The following is a 24,157-nucleotide window of genomic DNA, read 5'->3' as shown; positions in this document are numbered from 1 at the left end:
TTTTTTTTTTAGTGCTTTTTCAACCTTAACCACTTCCTTTTCTTCTTCTGGAATTATAATGGCATAAATACTAGATATTTTCTTATAATCCTACAGGTCACTGAGGTTTTGTTCATTTTTTATTGTCTATTTTCTCTCTGTTGTTCAGGTTTGGGCAATTTCTACTGTTCTAAAATCTAATTCATTTATTCTTTCTTCTGCACCCTCCACACTATTCTTGAGCCTATCTACTGAAATTATTTCACTTATTTTTAAGTGAAATCTAAAATTTCCATTTGATTCTTTTTTATATCTTATATTTCTTTGCTGAAACTTTCTTTTTCCTTCTCTGAGGCTTTCTATATTTTTCATTTGTTTCAATCGTGTTTAGTTCCCTGTAAGCATTTTTACTGGCTTCTTTAAAATTTCTGTGAGATAATTCTAAAATCTCTGTCATCTCAGTGTTGATGCCTATTGGTTGTCTTTTTTTTTTTTTTTTCCTACTCAGTTTGAGATCTTTCCAGTTCTTGGCATGAAGCATGATTTTTATTGAAACCTAGACATTTTCATATTATTTATGAGAATCTGGATCTTATTTAAACCTTCTCTTTTAGCTGGCTTTCTCTGGCACCACAGCATCAGGGGAAAGGGATGGGGCACTACCTTATCATTGCCAGGTGAAGTTAGAAGTCCAGGTTCCTCACTCAGCCTCTGCTGACACCTGAGGAGGGGTATATCTGCTGAGCAGTGGTAGGAGTTCCAGATCCCCGTATGGTCCCAGTTGACACTGTGATGAGTAGCCTCATTACCACTGGACAATGATGAAAGTCCTGACTCTTCACTAGATCCCTCTGCTACCTCCCCAGTGGAAAAAAGAGAGGGGTGCATTATTGCTGGGTGAGGATGCAAGTCCAGGCTCCATATATGTTCTCCACTGGCACCATGAGTGTGGATATCCTTATTACCAGCTAATGGGGACAAAAAGCACTGGATCTAATTGGTTTTCTCTCACACTTCGCTGGCAGGGGTGCTAAGTTTCCAAAGTGTAGCTACTCAGAATGGAAGTCTGGGCTCCCCACTCACACTCTGTTGGTGTGGGTAAGGGTAGAGCCAGTTTTTTTTCCATGGTGTTTGGCTAGAGCAAAGTGGTTACTTTCTAAACTTTTTCTGTGTTGCCATGCTGTCCCTTTCTTTGTCCTTTGGCTAGAGAAAGCAGGCTTTTGTTGAATCTTTATATGTCTGCACCCATTTGCATTTTCAGGATACCCCATGCCTAAAATATATGAGGCAAAATGATAACCCAGGAAACTCACTACCATGTTCCTTAGGTCCTGATGTCACTAGCTCTTTACTCCACCTTTCAGAGTCTTTATACATATATATAAAGTAAAAAATATTAAAAAGTCTTTATATATATAGTCAAGAGTTGTTAGTTGTACTTGATGGGAGGAAAAGAAAAAATATGCCTACTCCAACTTCCTGGAAGAGGAAACTCTAGCATGCTAATTTTTAATAGCACACTCTATAAAATGCAAAATTTTCACAAAGCAAACAAGAATGTCAATGCTACTGCCGTGTATACGTCATATCTGCCTGGATGTCATCTCTCCCTGACTAAGAAAGAAGTACTCCTTCCTTTGCGTATCTATAGCATATCAATTACTTTTCTATGATGCCTTATAATCACCCTATGTTATCACCATTGGTCATGTAGGTAAAGCAAATTGGGGATGATGACTATGTAAGATTCATGTTTGGATTCTCAATATCTAAATGGCTAATGATAGACATTCCTTACAGTGACTCACACAATGTAGGCACATAGTGGATACTTGATAAACATTTATTGACTGAATAAATGAAGAAATGAACATTTATTCATTACTTACCCATATATTCCAGAACTCAATAAGGGTTTGTTAAATGAATCGAAATTGTTTTAGCATCTGTCAGTCTAATCTATCCACAATTATTTCTTGCCATTGGGCAAAGAGAAGCTCAAGAAATATATCCAAAGGGCAATTATTGCAGATTAATATGTTTTCCCAGTCAGCAATTAAGCAGTTAACACCTATTTATTTAAAACTAAATGCCCATTTAAAACTAAATGTGCATGGTACAAAAGAAGTGAATGTCAGGATCCCTCCATTCAAAAGCATAAACATACTGTGGAGACTAAAAACCATGCAAATATTAAATAGTAATTAGTGAGTGAAGTTGAAGTTTAGGGGGGAAAGGAGAGAATATTGGTGATCGGGATAATCAGAAAAGATTTCATGAAAGAAGCAGGACTTTAGAGTGATTAAGATTTGGGCAGGTAAAAAGAGCAAAAAGAAGGACATTCCAAGTTTGGGAACAGAACAGAAAGATGCAAAGAGGAACAAAATTGGCATAAGTTGGGCACAAAGAGAAATTCACTTAGAAAGAGGTCATAAGGTTGAACACTAGACACAGGAAAGGATTCATGCTACATAGAATGAGAAGTCAAGAAGTCATCATCGTCTGAACTATATTACAGTTTATAAAGGGTTTTCAAACATGCATTTTCACATTTAAATACTAAATAGGAAGCTGAAATAACTTGAAACTAAGTCTTCAGACTCTCACACTTGAATTATGTAAACAAAATTCTCTCCCTGTAATGTTGCAGATGGCTGGGAATATTTTATGGGGTGAGGGGGGAAAGGATGATTTTCTGTGATGAGAAAAGTATGATAACGTTAAGAAAAATATACTGGAAAGGAGAGACTGGAAAGATCAGTATCCTAACTAGAAAGGCAACAGTGAATATGGATTAGGAAAGATAAATCTGCCAGATATTTCAGAAGAAGACAGATGTCTTGACAGAGGTGAAAGGAAGGGAGTCAAAGAGAAAGCTGATGTTTCTACTATGGACACTGTGGGAATGCCAGGCAAGAGAATCAGAAAACAGAAATGATGAATTTGTTTTTGAACAGTGGGTTTTAGGAACTAAGACAAAAGAAAGGCATCAAGCTAGGGAGCAGAAAATGTTGTGCAATGAGGGCTATTAAAACAAACAAAAAAATCCACCATCCTCCCTGGAGTCTAGAGGCCCGGGGCCACATCAGAACTGCCACCCGGTTAGCTCAACCAAGATAAATATGAGCACCTGTAGTAAGATACGGCAGCTGTAGTTTTTGGCTCCCCAGCTCTTTCCCATCTCTGTTTTTGTTTTCTTTAAGGTACTCTTCCTTGATCCCTACACCCTGGTCTAGGTTGAGGTCACTCACAGTACCATCCTTCACCCTGCACTTCACAAACTGCAGAGATAGGATGGTGTTTCAGTTTGCTCAAGCTGCTGGGATGCAATGTACCAGAAAAGGGTTGGCTTTTACAGTGGAAATGTATTAGTTTACAAAGTTACAGTTCTAAACGCCCTGAAAATGCCCCAATTAAGGCATCAACAGAACAATACCTTCTGTGAGGAAAGGCAGATGGCATCAGGAATTCCTCTGTCACGTGGGAAGGCATATGGCCGGCGTCTGCTGATCCGTCACTCTGGGTTCCATTGCTTTCAGCCTCTGATTCCAGTGAGTCCTCTCTGAGCATCTCTAGGGCATCTCTCACCACTTTCCTGTCTTTTATTTTCTCATAAAGGACTCCAGTAAAGAATTAAGACCCACTTTGAATGGGCTGGGTCACATCTCAGTTGAAACAACCTAATCAAAAAGTCCTACCCACAATCTATCTGCCCCCACTGGGATGGCTTAAAAGAAGATGGCCTTTTCTGGGTACATAACAACTCCAAACTACCACTGTCAACCCAGATAAAACCGATTGGAATCCTCCCTGGCAATGATACATGGATATTGCAAAAAAAAATGCTCTGTTTCCACTGGAATTTCCAGGATATGAATCTGGAGCTTTAGACATTTTGCCCATCATATATAGACAACCTGTCTGAAGAATGAAATAAAGCAGGACAAGCTAAGCCAAGAGACAAAGATGACAGGGATAGGATATCTCACATCATTTGAGCCCTGAATCTAGCCATACCTAAAGCCAGCTGAACTTCTGAATGTTCCACTTATGAAAGTTACAAATTCCCCTTTTGGTTTAATCTCATTTTGGTTGGATTACTTTCACTTGCAACCAAATGTTCTCTTTCAACATCTTCAAACTCAGCATTTCCCCCAAATCTACCTTAACTCAGGATATCCCTCTTTTGATATCATAATTGTCCATGTAATTAAGGCTCAAAAGTACAAAGTCATCACTCATTGCACCACATATTCAATCACTAAATCTCATCATTTATCCTCCTCATACCTCTTTCTTCTATCCTTACCAACAAAATTTTTGCCACTTCAATCTAGGGCTTTTCCAGAATTTTTTTTCCTAACCTGCACCCTCTTCCCACAGGCTGTGTTGAATGAATGTCTCTTCTATGATTTCCTCTGTACCCTCGGCTTACCTCCTTCAGAGTTTAGCACAATCTGAATTGAAATTACCCAGATTATGTCACCAGGTTTAAAGCTCTTCAAGGGAAAGATCAATGTCATGTGGATTATTTGCTCAATATATAGCAGAACTACAATAAATGCTTTTGAACTAAGCTGTTCTCTCTATGCTTGTATCCCCATCACTCAGCATATGTGTGGCACAGAGTAGGAGCTAAAATTGATGTAGGCTGTATAAACAAAAGGCCTCCTAACCTTCATTCCATCTGTGCATCTATCCACCAAACTCAACATTTCAGCTCGTGACCTTACGTGGTGGTTAATAATTTCAACAGTGTTTTCATTAGCACTTTACAATGCCTTTGCCTTTCCTCCTCACCTCCTTGCCTAGTCCTCAAAACTAATTTTGAATTTTCTTAGTACTTGCTCCAGGGTGCATAATACCACTATCAATATTTATACAATCATGCCAAGTGTTTCCACTATAAATTAAGGCTATCTGACCTCAGCCGTGTTCTCTGCATTGTTGGGCAACCTTTATATTTATCTTCAGTTGACCCCTATCAAATTCCCTACAGCAGCTGCTACAAAATCTTTCCACTCTCCTTAAGCCCCAAATTCCACCTTTATTGCCCTCATGCTTAGCAAAAGCTCTCCTCTTCTACATAACTAAGGAGACTAAAATATGGCTGTGAGATGCCTTAGCTTTCTTCATCTTTCCCTCAAAGCTTTTCTATAGCTTTTTCAACAGACTTCCCAGTTCCTAAACGAGTGAAAGGAAAGGCCCAGCCTCCTTTCCAAAGCCACATGCTTTATCCATATTGTATCAAATATCTAATTTTTCTTCCTCTCCTTGGCTCCTTCCCTTCACCCTACAGGAATGCTTTAGCCTCCTCTGCCCAAAAGGTTATTAAGATTTCATTATTAGTTAACATTTCTTAAATGTTTATAATGTGGCAAGTGCTGTTGTAAGCAGTTTACATATATCATTTTATTTACTTCTGACAACACCCTTTGATGTTCTTGATATTATATTTTTGACTTTACTGATTAGGAAGATGAAGCCAATGGAATTTGGAAAACTACTCAAGGTCACACAGCTTTCTCCTTTCTTATATGCTCTTTTCCAAAGAATAATATAAGCATTTAAACTCTTCTCCCTTATTTCCTTCTTCTCTTCCTCTGGGTTTCTACAGCATGTGTCCAAAACCTTTAATGCTGTACCAATCATAAAGACTTATAATTGGTCATTTCCATGTCTAGCAACAAGGATGGGGACGCAAATAGACCGCACATACACACACACACACACACCATTTTTAATACTTTTTAAGTAAATAAGTATCAATTTTTGAAATGTTGAAAAAAATGAATTCTTTTTTTTTTTTTTTTAGTTCAGGAAATTTTACTGAATAGACACTTTACGTAGATACTGAGAATACAAGGATGATAAAATTGTCAGCATCTTCATTGATGAGAACTTAGAGAATTATTTAGAGAAGTTACACAACTTGGGAAGGTAATTATTCTTTCCACTTGAAGGATATTCAGTGATACTTTGAAAACTGCACTCCTTCATGAAAAAGCTTTCTCTTGATATTTGTCAGTCATTATCAATTACTTGTGGTTTTCATTTTACTTTTGTTCAATTTTTATGGGCAAGATTTATTTCATATTTGTAACCTGGAGTGTTTTGGTAAATAGAATAAGAACTCTGTGCTGGTTTGAATCTGTGGTGGACCCCAGAAAAGCCATGCCCTTTGATCCTCATTCAATATTGCTAGGTGGGAGCATTTTGATTGTTTCCATGAAGATGTGACCCACCCAAATATGGGTGGTAACTTTTGATTAGATGATTTCCATGGAGGTGTGTCTCCACCCACTGAAGGTGGAGTTGCTTGCTGGACTCCTTTAAAAGAGGAAACATTCTGGAGAGAGTCCCTTTTGGTAGAGCCACGTGAAAGCCAGCAGACGCCACCATGTCCGCCATGTGCCCTTTCAGTTGAGAGAGAAACATCGAATGTCGCTGGCCTTCTTGAACCAAGGTATCTTTCCCCAGATGCCTTAAATTGGACAGGTCTATAAACTTGTTTTAATTGGGACATTTTCTCGGCCTTAGAACTGTAAACTAGCAACTTATTAAATTCCCCTTGTTAAAAGCCATTCTGTTTCTGGTATATTGCATTCCGGCAGCTAGCAAACTAGAACAAACTCTAAAGCCATTTTACATAAATATAAACTAATACATGCTCTTCTCATGCTCAAAGCACTTTTTTTGAAATGAGCTGATTTTTATTTTCTTTAAGATTAGTGTAAATCTGAAAACAATTTATAGCACAGAGATACAATGTTTCTGTTTGAAGTCCTTCTTTCTGTTTATGTCATACATGATAACATAAAGTTCCTGAGCCCAGAAGATAGGTCTTTCTCCCTGAAAATCATAGAGAAGTGCATGAGCTGGTGGCCTTTGGAGCAAGAATTTTTCAGTTAATATTTCAGAGTCTATTAGCAACAAGCCTATCTAGTTAGTTAAAATTTTTTCCTTCTGTAACTGTACCTTTTTGTCTTTTCCCTTCTTCCAGCATAAAAATTCACTTCTTAGGTGAAGCATTTATTTAATATATAAATATATATACACAGACACACACACACACACATACCAGCACTGCCCTTTCCTCTTTTTATCAGCGATAAAGAGGATAAGTTTGAGCACTTAGCAGTTTAGAATTATGCAAAAGAAATTAAAACACTGACTAGGTTTTCTTAGCTTTACAAAGCACTCACAGACTTAAGATTTTTCTTTAGATACTTAATCTAATCCCTGGTCCACAGCTTGGCACAGACTCAGTGATTTTCAAGAGGAATTTTGTCTGAACATGAAAGACAAGATTGGGCCCAGAAAGGAAGAGCTTATAACACTGTTAGCTGAAGTTGCTTCTCCACTAGAGAAGTCAGAGGGCTGACAACGAGTCAGTGGAGGAAACAAACATCTCTTCCATTGATAAGTGTTTAATTGGACATTTTGAGACTCTAATGTCATGGATGCAGATGCAAATGTCTGAACAGTTGTTTACAGCATAGTTTGTGCCAGACAAGCTCCAATGCCAAGCCAGCACACAGTCTCCCATTATTCAGCTGGGCTCAGCTTCTAAAGATGTTCAGGGCTCTCTGAGCCGTGTAAATTTCCACATCCAAAGGCTCATCTGTGTTTTCAAAGCAGAATCCTTCTTCCCTCATGAGAAGATATCAGTTTCTCTCCTGCCCATCTCTGTTTCTGCCTGCTCTGGTTCATAAAAACCTTTGGAGAAATGACTTGAGAGGTAATTGCTCCATCGCTAGAAATTTAGGTTGAAGATTTAGTAGTTTTTGGAAAACCAACAAAGGAAATGCCAGAATCCAGCTCCCTCCCCAGAAACTGGATCTCAGTTAATCTAATTATTTCAAGAATTGTTTGTTATTCATTGAACTAGGAAAATAGTTCCTAGTTCAATTAGTAGCTCAGCTAATAGAACAGTCCACCTCAATATGCCAGATACAAAGAAATGTTTCTTGACTGGGAGAGTTAAGGAGAATGTACTACAAATAGACATTGGGGAATCCATTCATCATTAAGAAGTGGACCATAAATATTCTGTTTTGAAAAATGCAATACAGAAAAAGATGCCATTATCACAAATTTTTGTGATGCCTTAACCTTGTTCTCCTATTATCACACATCCTCTTTAAGAGAAATTTTAAAATGTTAAAAGGCTTAAATTGGAAATACATGTTAAGAACATCATTCATGCCAAATATATTTAACTGAAGAAAAGAATTATAAACAAAATTTCCGCCAATCATTTTATATTGACTAAGCTTATGCTTTCATCCAGTGGTCTACATTGTGGAAAATCCACTAGAAAATTATTAGCCTTATTATGAGTTTATTTATGTATTCATACTACAAATACTTATTAATTACCTACTACATTTAAAGTGATTACCATGGTTTTATTCTTTTTCTTTTTTTGCCATGGGCAGGCTCCACAGTCGAACCCAGGACTCCAGTTCAGAGGCAACTGAGCCACCATTGCACTGCCCAATATGGTTTTAAATATACAGAAATAAAGTATATGTTATTCTGGTCCTCAGGAAGCAGTAAAAGAGAATAACAAATAACAGTCATACAAAGCAAAAGGAAATAAATTCAAAAGTACTTATAATAAAAATAATGATAAAATATTACAGGATCATATCTAGGAAGGACAAGAAAGGAAGAGAAGGGCATTTCAGCTCATCCTTGAAGAACGAATGAATTTCCATGCTGTATGGCAGAAAAGGTATTTCCAGCTAAATAATAACCATGAGCAAAGGTGTAAATATTTATAATATATTCCGGTAAAGGTGAAGAATCTGGGGAGGCTGGGATGTTATAAAACACCATGGAGAAGTTCAAACACATACAGCAAACATTTTCCCAGCCCCATTTCAGAACTCTTTATTCAGAATCTTCAGGGATCTAGATGGAAACCAGTAATCATTATTTTATTTTTATTTTATTATTTTTTTATTTATTTCTTTTTGGTGTGTCCCTCTGGGTACAGAGTTTTTTTTTATTATTAATTAAAGAAAAAAAAGAAATTAACACAACATTTAGAAATCATTCCATTCTACATATGCAATCAGTAATTCTTAACATCATCACATAGATGCATGATCATCATTTCTTAGTACATTTGCATCAATTTAGGAAAAGAACTAGCAAAACAACAGAAAAAGATATAGAATGTTAATATAGAGAAAAAATAAAAATAATAATAATAATAAAAAGAAAAGGAAAAAGAAAAAAAACAAAAGACAAACAAACAAACAAACAAAAAACTATAGCTCAGATGCAGCTTCATTCAGTGTTTTAACATAATTACATTACAATTAGGTATTATTGTGCTGTCCATTTTTGAGTTTTTGTATCTAGTCCTGTTGCACAGTCTGTATCCCTTCAGCTCCAATTACCCATTATCTTACCCTGTTTCTAACTCCTGATGGTCTCTGTTACCAATGACATATTCCAAGTTTATTCTCGAATGTCGGTTCACATCAGTGGGACCATACAGTATCTGTCCTTTAGTTTTTGGCTAGACTCACTCAGCATAATGTTCTCTAGGTCCATCCATGTTATTACATGCTTCATAAGTTTATTCTGTCTTAAAGCTGCATAATATTCCATCATATGTATATACCACAATTTGTTTAGCCACTCGTCTGTTGATGGACATTTTGGCAGTTGCCATCTCTTTGCAATTGTAAATAATGCTGCTATAAACATTAGTGTGCAAATGTCTGTTTGTGTCTTTGCCCTTAAGTCCTTTGAGTAGATACCTAGCAATGGTATTGCTGGGTCGTATGGCAATTCTATATTCAGTTTTTTGAGGAACTGCCAAACTGCCTTTCACAGTGGTTACACCATTTGACATTCCCACCAAAGTAATCATTATTTTTAAAAAGCTTCCCAGATGATCGGATATTCACTCATGAGTGTATAATACATAGAGGGATATATTAGGTGAATGCGCCTGCAATGCACCTAGAAATGTATTTTAATGCCAGATCCTTAAGAATCTTAAAGGTCATATTAGGAGTTTAAATATTATTCCACAAGCAATTTTTTAAAATGCAGGTCTTTTGAAAAGGGAAGCAACATGATCCATCCTATGATTCCTCCCAGATACATCCCAGAGTATGCTGGGTAGATAATTAGAAAGTATTGACAAAGTCCCTTGAGGGACTAGATATAGAATATTGGACTATTAAAACTTTCCCATGTGGGAGATCCCTGATGCTCTCTCAAAGTTAGGGACACCCAAGTTAATAGGCCAAGCCCTTGATCTTGAGGCTTGCTCTTACAAAATTTATTTCTGTAGCAGAGAAGCTAAGCCTACCTGTAATTATGCCTAAGAGTTACTTTGAGAAAACTTTCTTTGCTGCTCAGATATGGATTTCCTCTCTCTAAGGTAAGGAAAACCATTACCCTGTCCCCTATGTGGGTCATGACATCCAGGGGTAAGAGTCTCCCTGGCAATATGAGACATGACTCCCAGGGACAAAACTAGCCCAGGCATGTTAGGATTGATAATGCTTTCCTAACCAAATAGGGGGAAAGAAATATAACAAAATAAGTCATCAGTGGCTAAGAGAATTCAAATAGAACCTTGGAGAGGCTATTCTGGAGGCTACTCTTATGTGAGCTTCAGCTAGACATTGCTAATTACAATAGTTTTTCAAACCCAACCAACATCATTTCTGTTAACCCTAAAGAACACCTAGGGATCTATCTGAGATTCTACAAAAGTTTCACATGCTAAGGTTACTTTCTAGAAACCTATAATCTCCAGGTGGTTCCTAGGCCAGATAAGTCCTGAAACCCAGAGGCGACAGCCTCTCCAAGAACATCAACTAGCTCCATCCCCCATCCTATACTGTCAATACCCTTTTTCAACACAAAAATTAGGAACAGCATAGCCCAAATATTCCTAAAGATTAGAAGAAAGATCAAAGGAGAAGGAGTTAAAACAGAAAAGACAGGATTTAACAAATGAGTATGATGCTGAGTCATTATACTGACATTTCTTTCAGTCTCCAGTGTCTTGGAGCAGCTAGAAGGAAAAAATCTGTAATTGTGGGACTGTAACCTGCACCAAACTTTTAAGTTTATTCTATAACTATTTGTTAAAATGTACTTTGAAATTTATTGCTTTTTGTATATATATTGTATTTCATAATAAAAATGTTAAAAAAAAAAAAGAAAAGTAAAAAAAGAATTCTGCTTGAACAAGGCAAGAAACAATAAGGGGTAAGACTAGGGCAATGACAGAAAGGGCAGGGAAAAATAAAAATTCATACGTTAATCAGATAGGCACAACAGCACCTGGTGACATTAATTTTGGAGACTGATGGAAAGGGAAGAGTTAAGGATAATCTTCCAGATTTTAAGCCTGGTTTGTACCCCTTATTTCAAACACATCACAATACCTACTATCCCATAAATTGAGATGCCACTAACCAAAAATAGAAAACATAGAAAAGGTATGATTGAAAATGAAATTGATAAGTTGAAAATCAGAGAATATATATCAGTGTATATGTTTTTCACAAGTGTAGGGATGAAAGATCTCAGGATAGAAATCATCTATAGAGGCATTTCTCATCTAAAGAGGCATTTCCCTCACTTTGGATTTCCACTGCAACACATATAGAGTTTGGAACTCTTCACTCCTTTCCTTACAACAACAGAAAACCTGGAAAAAAACCCTGAAAGTCATTAACTTTCCTTGGACCCATCAGAGAACTAAGGTTTTAGGGCAATTGCCATCTCAAAATCTGGAAAGAGGCAAATCCAGAGAGTCACAGCTGAGACCTACTTTGCCTGTAATCTTGACAAACTGCCAGAGGCTGAGTATGACCACCACGAGAGTGAGAAACTCCTGGGGATGCAGTGTTAGGGGGAGCCCCACACTTTTTGGTAATAAGAAGGCAAGTTTGATAAGGGAACAAGGACAGGAGAAAAACTAGAGTACCAATGAATAACAGCAACTAATATTGACTGAATACTTATGATGTAACAGGTCTTTCCTAAATATTTATACATCTTAAGCCTTACAATAGGGCTGTATTAGTTTTCTACTGCTGCTATAATGAATTACCACAAATTTTGTGGTTCAAACGATACACATTTATGTCTTTCAGGTCTATAAGTAAGAAGACCAACACTGGTCTCACAGATAAAATCAAAATGCTGACAGGGCTACATTCCTTTCTGGAAGGTTTAGGGAAGAATCTGTTTCCTTGCCTTGTTCAGCTTTTAGAGGTCACCCACATTCCTTGACTCATGGCCCTTTCCTCTACCTTCAAAGCCAGTAGCATCTTTCTAACTATTTTGCCATTTTCACATCTCCCTGATTCCCTCTTCTGCTTTCCTCTTATGTTTTTTTTAAATATATATAATTTTTTATTTTGAAATACTTTCAAACTTACAGGGCAGTAACAAAAATTATACTAACCCTATATTGAGAACTTCAACATACAACCAACTCTCCGTGCCCCCAATCCCGAGATATCCAGACCCAATTTTAGCATTTTGCTACATTTGCCATAGCATCTATCTATCCATCAATGTATCAATCCACCTATCTATCTGTCTCTATATTTATCAATCCACTTGCTGAACACTTGACTACAGGTTATATACATCATGCTCCTTGAGCACTTAATACTGTCATGTATATTTTCTAAGAACAATGATATTCACTTATATATACATCTTAAATGTAGTTATCAAATTCAAGAACTTTAATACTGATAGAAAGCTTACAGTCTACACATTCTGATTTTTTCATATGTCTCAATAATATTCTTTTGAACCTTATCTCCCCCTTGATAGATCCCATTGAAGATCATGTATTGCACTTGTTATTATCTCTTTAGTTGCTCATCCTTTTCTTTTTTAATTGTGGGAACACATATACAACATACATTTTCTCACTTCAATTCCTTCCAAGCATACTAATCAGTGGGATTAATCATATTCACAATATTGCAGTACCCTTACCATTTTCCACTACTAAAACTTTCCCATCTTCCCAAACAGAAACCCTATACCCATTACAGATTAACCTCCCGTACCTCTAGCCCTCACCCTGTACTCTAATTTCTGTCTCTATGAGCTGGCATATCCTCTGATATTTTCTTTTTTAGTTATCATAGGGCTTAAATCTACAACAGCCTTGTTTGCTTAGATACCAGCTTAATCTCAATGGTATACACAAACTATATTCCTATACTCCTCTGGTCCCCAATCTTAATGTGGTTCTTCTCACAAATTGCAAGTGTAAACATTACAAGCCAAAAAACACTGCTTTCTCATTACTTTTTATGCATCTGTCTTTTAGATACTGTAGGAAATAGTTAAAAACCAAAAACAGACTAGTACTGACATTTGTATTTATTGACATCATTGCTCTTACCAGAGATTCTTATTTCTTCATGTGACTTCAATCTATTATTTAATGTCTTTTCCTTTCAACCTGCAGAACTCTCTTTAGCATCTCTTGAAGGACTGGTGTAGAGGTGGAAAAGTCCCTCAGCTTTTGTTACTCTAGGAGTGTTTTAATCTCTCCCTGATTTTTGAAAGACAGTTTTGCCAGACATAGAATTCTTATTGGAAATTTTCTGCTTTCAGTAATTTAAATATGTTACCCCACTGCCATCTTGCCTCCCATGGTTTCTGATGAGAAATCTGCACTATATCTTTTTGAAGTTCCCTTGTATACAACACATTGCTTCTCTTCTGTGGCTTTCAGAAGCTTGTCTTTATCTTTGGCATTCAATAGTTTGGTTATGATTTTTCATAGTGTGGGTCTATTTGGGTTAATCCTCTTTCGAGTTCATTAAACCTCTTGGATGTTCAATTAATATTTCTTTGAATATTCTATTTGTCCTTTCTTTCTTTCTTCTCCTTCTGGGATTCTCCCAGTGCATGTATCAGTATACCGGATGTTACAAGTTCCTCAGGATATCTTTATTTGTCATACTTTCCATTTCTGTTCTCAGATCGGATGATTTCATTTGTCTCATCTTCAAGTTTATTCTTTCTTCTGCAGTTCGAAACTGCTATTTAACCCCGCTACAGAATTTTTAATTTCTGTTCCTGTGGTTTTCAGCTCTGTTTGGTCCCCTTTCATAATTTCCATCTCCCTATTGATTATTCTCTTTGTGTCTGTTCTAGTCTGCTAGCTGCCAGAATGCAACATACTATAGATGGATTGGCTTTAATAAAAGGGGATTTATTTTTTAGAAAAATGTATAGTTCTTCAGAGCAAAGGCAGCTAACTCTCAACTGAGGTTCTTTTCTTACATGGGAAGACACAGGGGGATCTCTGCTGGCCTTCTCTCCAGGCCTCTGGGTTCCAACAACTTTACCCGGGGTGATTCCTTTCTGCACCTCCAAAGGCCTGGGCTGAGCTGCAAGTGCTGAGATGAGGTAGGCTGAGCTGCTTGGGCTGTGCTATATTGAGCTCTCTCTTTTAAGCTTCCAGCCAATTAAATCAAACATCATTCATTGCAGCAGGTATGCCTCCTAGCTGACTGCAGATGCAATCAGTGGCAGATGAGCTTCACATGCTATTGGCTCATGTCCACAGCAATAGAACTACGCACCTTCACCTGGCCAAGTTGACACCTGAACCTAACTATCACAATGTTCATCTATAATTTTTCTGATTTCATTTTGTTCTTTGTCCATGTTTTCCTTTAGCTCTTCAAGCATATTTAGGACAATTCTTTAAAAGTCTTTGTCTCATATGTCCCAGGACTAGTCCTCCTCATCGATGATTTATAATGTTTTAATCTTCTCCTTTGTCTAGGCTTCACTTCTTATTTGTTTGTTTTATAATCTTTCAGTGAACCTCAACATTTTGATATTTTAGTGTGTTATCTCTGGAGTTTAGACTTTGAGATGTCTGTTCCTTAAGCTTGTATCCATCTAGTGTTATGACAAGAGGTTTCCTTGAATTGACAGGAGCTAGTAAAAAAACAAAAAACAAAAAACACCTTTCCCAATTGCAGATTGACCTGAGAGTGCTCTCCTTCAGATATCATCCATGCAATAAATTTAGAAATAGTCTGAGGCTAAAGTGCAAAGTATGCCTTGAACCTTTCTGTACATGCATCTTGTCTTGGACATATATGTGTGGCCCTAGGAATTCCCCCATTTACACAGATACAAATGCCCCCTCTTCCCTAGTGCATTAGTTAGGGTTCTCTAAAGAAACAAGAATCAACAGGGAACACTTGCAAATATAAAATTTATAAAACTGTCTCACATGACCGCAGGAACACAGAGTCCAAAATCCACAGGGCAGGCTGTGAAGCCGACGACTCCGATGGATGGTCTGGATGAACTCCACAGGAGAGGCTCACCAGCCAAAGCAGGAATGGAACCTGTCTCCTCTGAATCCTCCTTAAAAGGCTTCCCATGATTAGATTTAGCATCACTAACTGCAGAAGACACTCCCCTTTGGCTGATTACAGATGGAATCAGCTGTGGATGCAGCTGACGTGATCACGACCTAATCCTATGAAATGTCCTCATTGCAACAGACAGGCCAGCGCTTGCCCAATCAGATAAACAGGTACCACAACTTGGCCAAGTTGACACGTGTCCCTAACCATGACACCTAGGAAAACAATTTCTTTATGGTCCTGGGCACTACACTGTATGTCTTATATCCAGCAATCACCCCGTCCCAGGCAGTCACATGACTACTTTCCCAAAGCTTTCTGTAGATCTCTGTAAGCTATATTCTACATGCAGGGCAACTGCTGCATGGTGAGTGTACGACTTGAATCCTGGCTCATGCCTTCAGGGCACCACCAGACAGACTGGGCCAGACAAATTTGTCCGGTGATCTCCAGAATGTCATCAGGTTACTCTGCTACCTCCACACTGGAAAAACATTTTGGCTCCATGCCAAGATGGTCAGGGGCTAGGAGAGGAAACAGCCAAGGCACCATGAGATCCTACTGCTTTTAAGTAGGTCTTTCTGGATTTGGCACTCACCCTGTTACTGTAGTCCTTCAAATGCTTTAAAAAATATGTTTTTGACTGCTGATTGTTCAAAGCTTATGTAGGAAAACATAGCCCTGAAGCTTCCCACTGCCATCTTAATCACTTCCTTTCACTTTTAAGGACCCTGTTATTACATGGGGCTCACCTGAATAATCCAGGATACTATCCCTATTTTAAGGTCAGATGATTCGCAATCTTAATTCCATCTGCAATGTCAATTCCCCTTTGCAATATAAAATAATAAACTCACAGGTTCTGGAGATTAGGATGTGGACATCATTGGGGAAGGAGAACATTATTCTGCCTATTACAGGCAGTTATTATTATTATCCCATTTTTATAGATAAAGAAACCAAGATCTGAGAGAATATATAATTGGCTCAATGCCACACACATGGTAAGGGAAAAACTGAAATCTGACCCAGGAAGCTGGCCTCAAAGCCCTTGGTCTTAACCATTAAACTCTAGGGACTATAAAGTGCTAATGACGATTAGTTTAAACATCAAATGCTAAAGTTTAGATTGAGCAGGCAGTGAAATGAAGTTACCACGATTTGCCATCTGCTTCTCAGTGAAAGTAACTGGTTTGGGGGATACCTCTATTCATTTTCTAAACTTCCTGTGGTTCCCTGGTTTTCTTCAAGCTTCAGCTCAGAAAAGCTAATGAAAAGAAAAAAACTACAAAAAAGGAGTCAGATGCTTTAAATGCTAACTTTTGCAATGCAATACAAATAGCATTAATGATTTAGAAACACAATCAAATATAACAAATATAGTTTCGGATTAGGCATGGATAACAGTTCAGGTGTATTTTGACAATGTAGAAATAACCTCAAAATAATGCCTGGGGCACAAAAGGGACATATGTATATGCAGGTGGAAGATGAATTATATGAGTTTGACAGCATCATAAAACAACAGAGTTTTGCTTTCCTTTTGTTGTATTATTTCAACCTATTACAAAAGCTAGCTGAAAACATAGGCTAAACTAGAAAATGGCATGAGGCCAATATGAATTCAAAGGACCCTAGAATTCACTGAAGTCGTAATTTGACTTTTTTTAAATAATTGATGTTTTATAAATGTTCCAGGGATGAAGTGAATCCTCTGTAAATAGTGTGTGTGTGTGTGTGTATAACATGCATACACATATAGATTTATATGTATGCATACATATAATATAAATAATTACATTCTTTAATTAATATTAAATACAACATATTATTGACACTTTCTATATTCCTATTTGGTTTTAGTCTACTTGATTTGTCATGTAAAACAACAAAACTTTAAGTCTTCTACTAATTATTTTGGTCAGCTTCTAATGCTTCTCATATTTCTAATCATTCATTTTATGTATTTTGAAGATATATACTTTTAAATGTTTGCTCAATAAAGAGCCACAACTACCCTATCTTCTTTGCATTTTATCTTTTATCAATGAAAATAACTGTGGGTTTGATATAGTTTCTTTGCTTTGACTTATATCTGATTTCATTTTGATACTGACATGGAACTCAAGGACCCCAGAGTGTCTAGTTTTCCCACGGGACTTAACATTCATGACCCTCGCTTGTGGGTCCCAGGGTAAGACTCAGGGTAAGGCCAGGAATGGATTTGTCTTTCCATCTCCCAGCAGAGCTTCACCTCTGAAGCCAATGCCCTACTTGTAGATGCTCGGTATAAGCTAGAGGGATTTAACTACAAATCATATATTCAAAATGTTTGAAATGGTCTCCAATAAATAGAGGATCCAACTCCCGATTTTCATACTTAATACCCAAGATTGGCAAAGTAGTCACATAAAAGTAAAAAATGCAGCTTACTACAGATATATCTTGCTTTCAGAAAATCCCATAATTGAAGGTCTAGATTTACTTATTCAATTTATGAAGGGGTTATATGCCTCACAGAATATTTAATAAGATTATCTTACATTGTTGACTCATCTATGGCACCGAAAGCATCACCTAATTTCCACACATATTCTCTACGTACAACCCTTTGTGAACATCCCTACTACATGTTGCAGAGTTGGTGCAAAGAGTTCTTTCCATCACTGTCTCTCTCTTCAGAGATTTCAGTTCTGTTGGCCTTCAACCTTTACTTTCACATGATATGACACTGTTGGGGGCAGAGGGGACACATTGAAAAAGGCCAAGGTTCCATGGCTCTGGTACAATAGACAAGGCAACAGACTAAAAATCGGAAGACTTGGAGCTCTTGGCAGCCATGGGATGTGAGGCAAACTACAACCCATTTAATGCCCAGATTTATACTTTATAAAGATGTTTCTTTATTAAAAGAAATAATAATAATATCGAAGTAAGTTTAGCTGCTTCTGGGGGTTCTTGTAATAACCAAGTGTAAAAATGCTAATATATTCTTTTTTCTAAGCAAGTCAAGTGTTGCAACACTAAGAAAATGCTGCACCAATCCACTTTTTCCTTTGTCAATTATTCGTCATAGAATTTATTAAATGTTCTCAACAGTGCTTCCTTATCATTATCCTATTCATTTTTACCTTACTCCTTGTGGTAGTTTAGAGCTGTTCTGTACCCCAGAAAAGGCCCTGTTCTTCTAATCCATTTCTGTGGGTGTAGACCTATTGTGGTTATGTTAGGTTATTTCAATTGAAACGTGATGCAGCCCATTCAAGGTGGGTCTTAATCCTTTTATTGGAGTCCTTTATGCGATTAAGGACAGAAAAAGCCAAGACAGCTTGGAGAGAGGAAAGTCCCAGGAAAGCTAAGAGAGGACTTACAGAAGCTGAAAGCAATGAAACCTGGAAGCAAAGGACCAGCAGATGCTGGCCATGTGCCTCGCTATCTGACAGAGGAACCCCAGATGCCAGCAGCCTTTCTTCAGAGAAGGTACTTTCCCCTTGGTGCCTTAATTTGGGCATTTTCAAAGCCTTATAACTAAATTTGCATGCTAATAAATTCCCATTGTAAAGCCAATCCCTTTCTCATATATTGCATTCTGGCAACTTGAGTAAAACAAAACTTCCCTGTTATTCTCCTCTTAGTTCAAAGCCTCCCAACACTTTCTCTGAAAAAGAAGATTAAACTCTCTACTGAGCCCTCATACCCTCTCTGTTTGACCCTTCTTGACAAATCGAATGAGAAATCAAAGTTTGTGATAATCTTACCATTAAAGAAGTGCAAATTTCTATTCTGTATTTCCAATCTACCTACAACTCTGCTAAGCAATCTCTCCTGCCTGCTACGTGCCTGCCATTTGCCTATCTTCATTTCTCTGAGCAGTCCTGTCTGTGTTTCTCCTTTCAGGTTTCTCTTGGTAGCCTATAATAATCCCTCATTGTCTGAGTCTCTAAACTTTGTTCCTTCGATGTAACCTATATAACATGCACGTTCTAAGAATTCACCTGAAACACGATGCAATGGGCATTAGGAAAGTCTAATGTGGCTTTTTCCTTCTTTTTAAGTGACTTACTAAAGTGATTTGTCTCTTTGGACTGAGGAACTGTTGTAATGTTTGGCAGATGTATTAACTACCTGGTATGTATACTACTCATAGTATAGCTACAGTCAAGGCTGTATCCTAGGAATGTCTACTTGGATGTTCCACCTGTATCCTGTCCACTGTCTTTCTCCCAAAACCTCTTTCTCATCTTATATTTATTATCCCAATTAGCGGCACCTCCATTCACACAGTCAAGCCATTCTGACTTATTTTCAATCATATATTCTATATCTAGAATAATATATAGAATATCTATATTTATATCATTAAATCCTGTCCCATCTATTTTTAAAATCTCTCTCTTAGTTTAGACCCTTATCCTATTTCATTTGGACTATAGCAACAGCCTTCTAATTTTCTTCTGTCCTCCTGGCTATTCCCTCTCTCGTTCCCTCTCCATTATTGCTGAAACTATTTCATAAGAAAATCCTATGTCACTCCTCTGCTTAAATATTTCAACTTGGGCTCTAAAAAAGGTTATGTAGGCTGTGGTGAAGGTGAAATTCCGCAGCATTCAAGGACCTTCACTATCTGGCCCCACCTTCACTACTGTAGCCACAAGGAGCTCCCTCTCTCCAGGAATGCCATGCTCACTTTCGCCTCCTTTCCCTCACCCATGTAGTTCTCCCTAGGCGGCCCTTAGCTTTCTTCGCCTCTAGCTTTCAAAACTCTGTTGGAAATTTGCCTTCTCTGTGATGTTTTCCTAAGCTCCAACCACGTTCTTCTACAGAGAGAACGAGCTGTCACCACTTCCCCATCACGTTGTGGTTCAATTATTTGTGGATGGGTCACTCTCATCCTACACATGCTACTTAAATTTATCTCATTTGTCTTTATCTAGCACATAGTTGGTACTCAATAAATGGTTATTGAAATTAATAGCTGCTGAATAAAATAGCAACTAAAGAAAAATCCTTAAGACCTAAAAGTGCGCGAGTCCTACTATTTTGCACGTTAAAGAAACAGGGACCAGGAATAAAGGGAAAGGATTAATAATCTAACTGTAGCAAAAACGCATGAATGGGTTGTTTATTTTTGAAAGCTAAGTGGTTTAGGGCGGGTGGGGGAGGTGGAGAAGAAAGTACATTTAAAAGCCATAGCTCCAGGACAAGTAATAAAAATTGTTGCTTTAATGTTTTTTCATAATATCGTGAGCAAAGGGAAAGTCTACTCCATCACACCAACCTTCAAGGCAGAAAGTTTCAGAATCCTGAGCTAAATCAAACTGGCATGGGCTTTTAGTTTCTCAGAAGGCAGCAATTAGTCTCTGCTTTCCATGGGGCTAAACTTGGCTGATGAAAAAGAAACAAAATAACTTTCTATTTATGTTATAGGTCTCTCTTTTCCTCTTTTGCTCTTGACAATTAGAAGGGTCCTGGAAACCCATCTTGCAATCTTGTCTCTGGATTACAGAGATGTAGGCATTGTACTGTGTCTGAACTAGGAATTGTTATCATTGTAAAGAAAGAGGCCGGAGGCAATGCCTTTCCAAGGGCATGGAACTAGCCCAAGAAACAACATCGCTGGTATTACCATCCAAAGACATTTAAAGACAAAGCCCTTAAGTGGCATTCATTGATCACCCCTCTTAATGTCACCAGTTTTCTACTCCCTAAATTGGTAAATCCAAACATTTTAAAAATCAGGATGCATGTGCATCTAGGCCCAAGTATCAGAGTCTACTAGAGTTCCAATAGGATTTAATAACCTTTGAAATGATAAAACAACCAAGTCCTCTGTAAGTCAGTCTTAATCATTGCATCTGTGGGATCCTATTCCAAATTCACTTACCTATACTGCACCAGAGTTTATATATATATATCCTGGAACACACTTAGCCACATTCTCCGACACCATATAGATTTAGCAGGGATTGTCTGTTTCTGGAAGAAACCCTGCCTCCAACTGCCTGTGTTTTGACCAGATGACTTTCCCATTTTCCAAGCATAGTTTCTATTTAGGAAAGACAAAAATTATAATTATACCTAGCCCTTAGGTTTATAGTGAGGATTAAATGGGGCAATATAAGTAAAGATATTACATATAACAGTGTTTGGTATGTGGTCATGGCCCCATAAATATCTGCTTTGTTATATTCCATGCCCGAATGACACATGACCTCATTACCAGCTCTTCGGGAAAAGAGTCAGCCTGCTTCACCAAGCACCACTTCTCCCAACAGACTTGAAATAACTCAAGTAGGTAACATTAATTTTCTTTTACTTAACACATTTGGGATTTTGTATTTGTTAAATGTAGCATGCAAAAATATTTTAGTATGTATGCAAAATGATTTTAAGTGCCTTAAAAAATCTCTAAGGTCCTTTCAGCTCCAAAATTTTGTAATCTATGATAACTAATCTCAAATATATGCAAATTGACAGCAATACAATTCCCCAAACATACTGTAAATATATGGTATTGTCAGATTGTATGGCACTAGAAACAAGTTAGACCCAGGACAAGGAGCCTGTAGCAATATAGTGTAAAATCTTTCCTTCCTCTCTTCTCACCAGCCCAGGGCCTATTATTCTCAGCTCAAGTTCCCAAGTCTTCTTGTAGCAGATGTGGAAGAAGACGAATGAGCTATGATTTGCAGAAAGTAGGGCAAGAACTTACAGAATCCCAAGCGGAACAGCTCAAGTGAGCAGAAGTCCATGATATCACCTACAGTTTCACCTTTTACCCTTGATAAAAGATGATTTCTGAAGCTTAACTCCAGAAGGGGCCCCAGCTAAACTTCCTCATTTTAGAGAGTAAGAAACTGAGACCTCAGGAGATCAAAGAACAAGTACCAGTCATTTGACTTTTCTGGAACCAGGTATGGAAACCGAACTGCTACAGCGACTAACTATATTAAAGTAGTCTCAGCCTATGCAACTTCCAAAGCGTTCACACACAGATAAATATCTTCCTTTTCTTCTCAGTTTCTTCAGTCACCCACAAATCAGGAAAACAGACAAGATTCTTCATAATTCTGAATCAAGAGAAGTGCCTGGTTCTACTAACAAGTCACTAAAAACAGAGTTCTGGAGTCCTACATTTAGATTCACCCTTACCTCTCAGAAATACTTTAATATTATATTGACAATAGCTATTTAAAAGTCCAAAATAGGAGAGAAAAAACACAAGCAAGAAAAAGCCTAGGATATTTTGTTTTAAGCAAACCCATTCATGAAAAACTACCTGTGTGTACCCTGATTTAGGCATGTCTTTGATCTTGATCTGCATTCTTGCGAGCATGAACCCAATTAAAACAGGAACTCTTCAAGATATGGTTTTAGTTAAGGTGTGGCTCAACTGAATGAGTCTTAGTCCAGATTGCTGGAGTCCTTTAGAAGCAGAATGAAATACAAACATAGAAAGAGAAAGTCACAGGGAGGAGCTGGAAGCAGGAAGTCAGCAGGAACATGGAAGAAAAAGGAGAGGACATGCCTAAACCAAGGAATCCAAAGGATTGTCAGCAACCAGAAGCAAGGCTTGCTGGTAGCTTGATTTTAGTCTCAACAACCCATTGTGTGGTGTTGGTCATAGCAGCTGAGGAACTAAGACTAACAAAAGGGGAAATAGGAGGGAGTGTTTCTGGTGATTTTTTTTTTTAACAACAGCATAAAACAGAACTCCTTTTAAGTTGCTACACTCAGAATGATTCCCTTTGCAAAGGTGCAACCTTTACATAATTTTTTGGAAAACGATCTACTTCTAGTAGATAAGAATTGTAAGCCTGTACCTCTACTACCTCCTTTTCACATGTACTTATATTCATTCACATATTCCTTCACTTGGCTCTACTTCATATGTAGTCATTCATTTACTCATTTGTTAATTCATTCATCTCTACTTTCATATGCACTCATTCATTCAATTACTTAATGAGTACTGTTGAGTGCATGAGAAGTACAATCACACCAAAACTGAAAGTACAAGGAAAAGAGCAAAACGAACGTTAAAAGAGACCCTGATAAAGTGCTTGAAGGCTCAAGGGAGGAGGAACTGTTTCCAGGTGGGAGATGAAGGGAGCATCTTGGAGTGCTGGGCCCTGGAAAGGAGGTGGGAAGGGGAAGCTACTTTGGTGGGGAGGGTGGGAAAAGGTCGCGCGGCTGTTTCGCAGAATCCTCCTCCACCCCGACACCCCATTTCTGGACCCGATCCCTGCCTGGTCACGGGGGCCCGGAGCCCGACCGGTCCCCCAGCGGCTTCCCAGCCGGGTCCTTCAGTCGCGTTTAGGAACTGAACGACGGAGAAAACCCCTCCCTGCGGCTGGCACAGGCTTCAGCCCGCTCTCCCGCCCGCCGGGGGGAGCCGAGGCCTCCGCCCAGCCGCCCGCGGGCACGACCCGGCGGCGGCGAACGCACCTGGTCAGGCAACTGCAGCGGCGACTGCGGCGGCGGCGGCGGCGCCCGGGACCAAACCCGCCACCCGGCCCTCAAGTGGCGGCGACCACACCCCCGGGCCCCGCGCGCCGCCTCGTGACCGCGGCCCTGCCCCCAGACGCTGCGGGCGGAGAGGCCGAGCCGGGAAGGCCGGACGCCGCAGTTGAGAGTTCCGCCAACCCGGGAGCCCGGGCACGAGGGGCCCGGCGGGGCCAGACCGAGAGGCCGATCGCCCGGATCCGAGGCCAGGAGGAGAGGTCGGGGGCCGGGCACCGCCCGGCGTTCACCTTGCGGGT

The 24,157-nt window shown here is 38.6% G+C and overlaps 1 protein-coding gene across 4 annotated transcripts in view; it reads right to left on the bottom strand.

The window, feature by feature from the left end:
- Positions 1-23,939, bottom strand: part of CPQ (carboxypeptidase Q) — a 570,439-nt gene extending 546,500 nt beyond the window's left edge. For all 4 annotated transcript variants that reach the window (XM_077167279.1, XM_077167278.1, XM_077167282.1 and 1 more), the window contains exon 1: positions 23,844-23,939. The gene's annotated coding sequence lies outside the window, so the exon portion shown is untranslated. The remainder of the gene's footprint in view (positions 1-23,843) is intronic.
- Positions 23,940-24,157: the final 218 nt, after the last annotated feature.

This window comes from Tamandua tetradactyla, chromosome 6, assembly GCF_023851605.1.
Source record: "Tamandua tetradactyla isolate mTamTet1 chromosome 6, mTamTet1.pri, whole genome shotgun sequence".
Classification (NCBI taxonomy): domain Eukaryota; kingdom Metazoa; phylum Chordata; class Mammalia; order Pilosa; family Myrmecophagidae; genus Tamandua; species Tamandua tetradactyla.
Note: the sequence above shows the minus strand (reverse complement) of the source record. Positions and strands in the feature narration are given on the sequence as shown.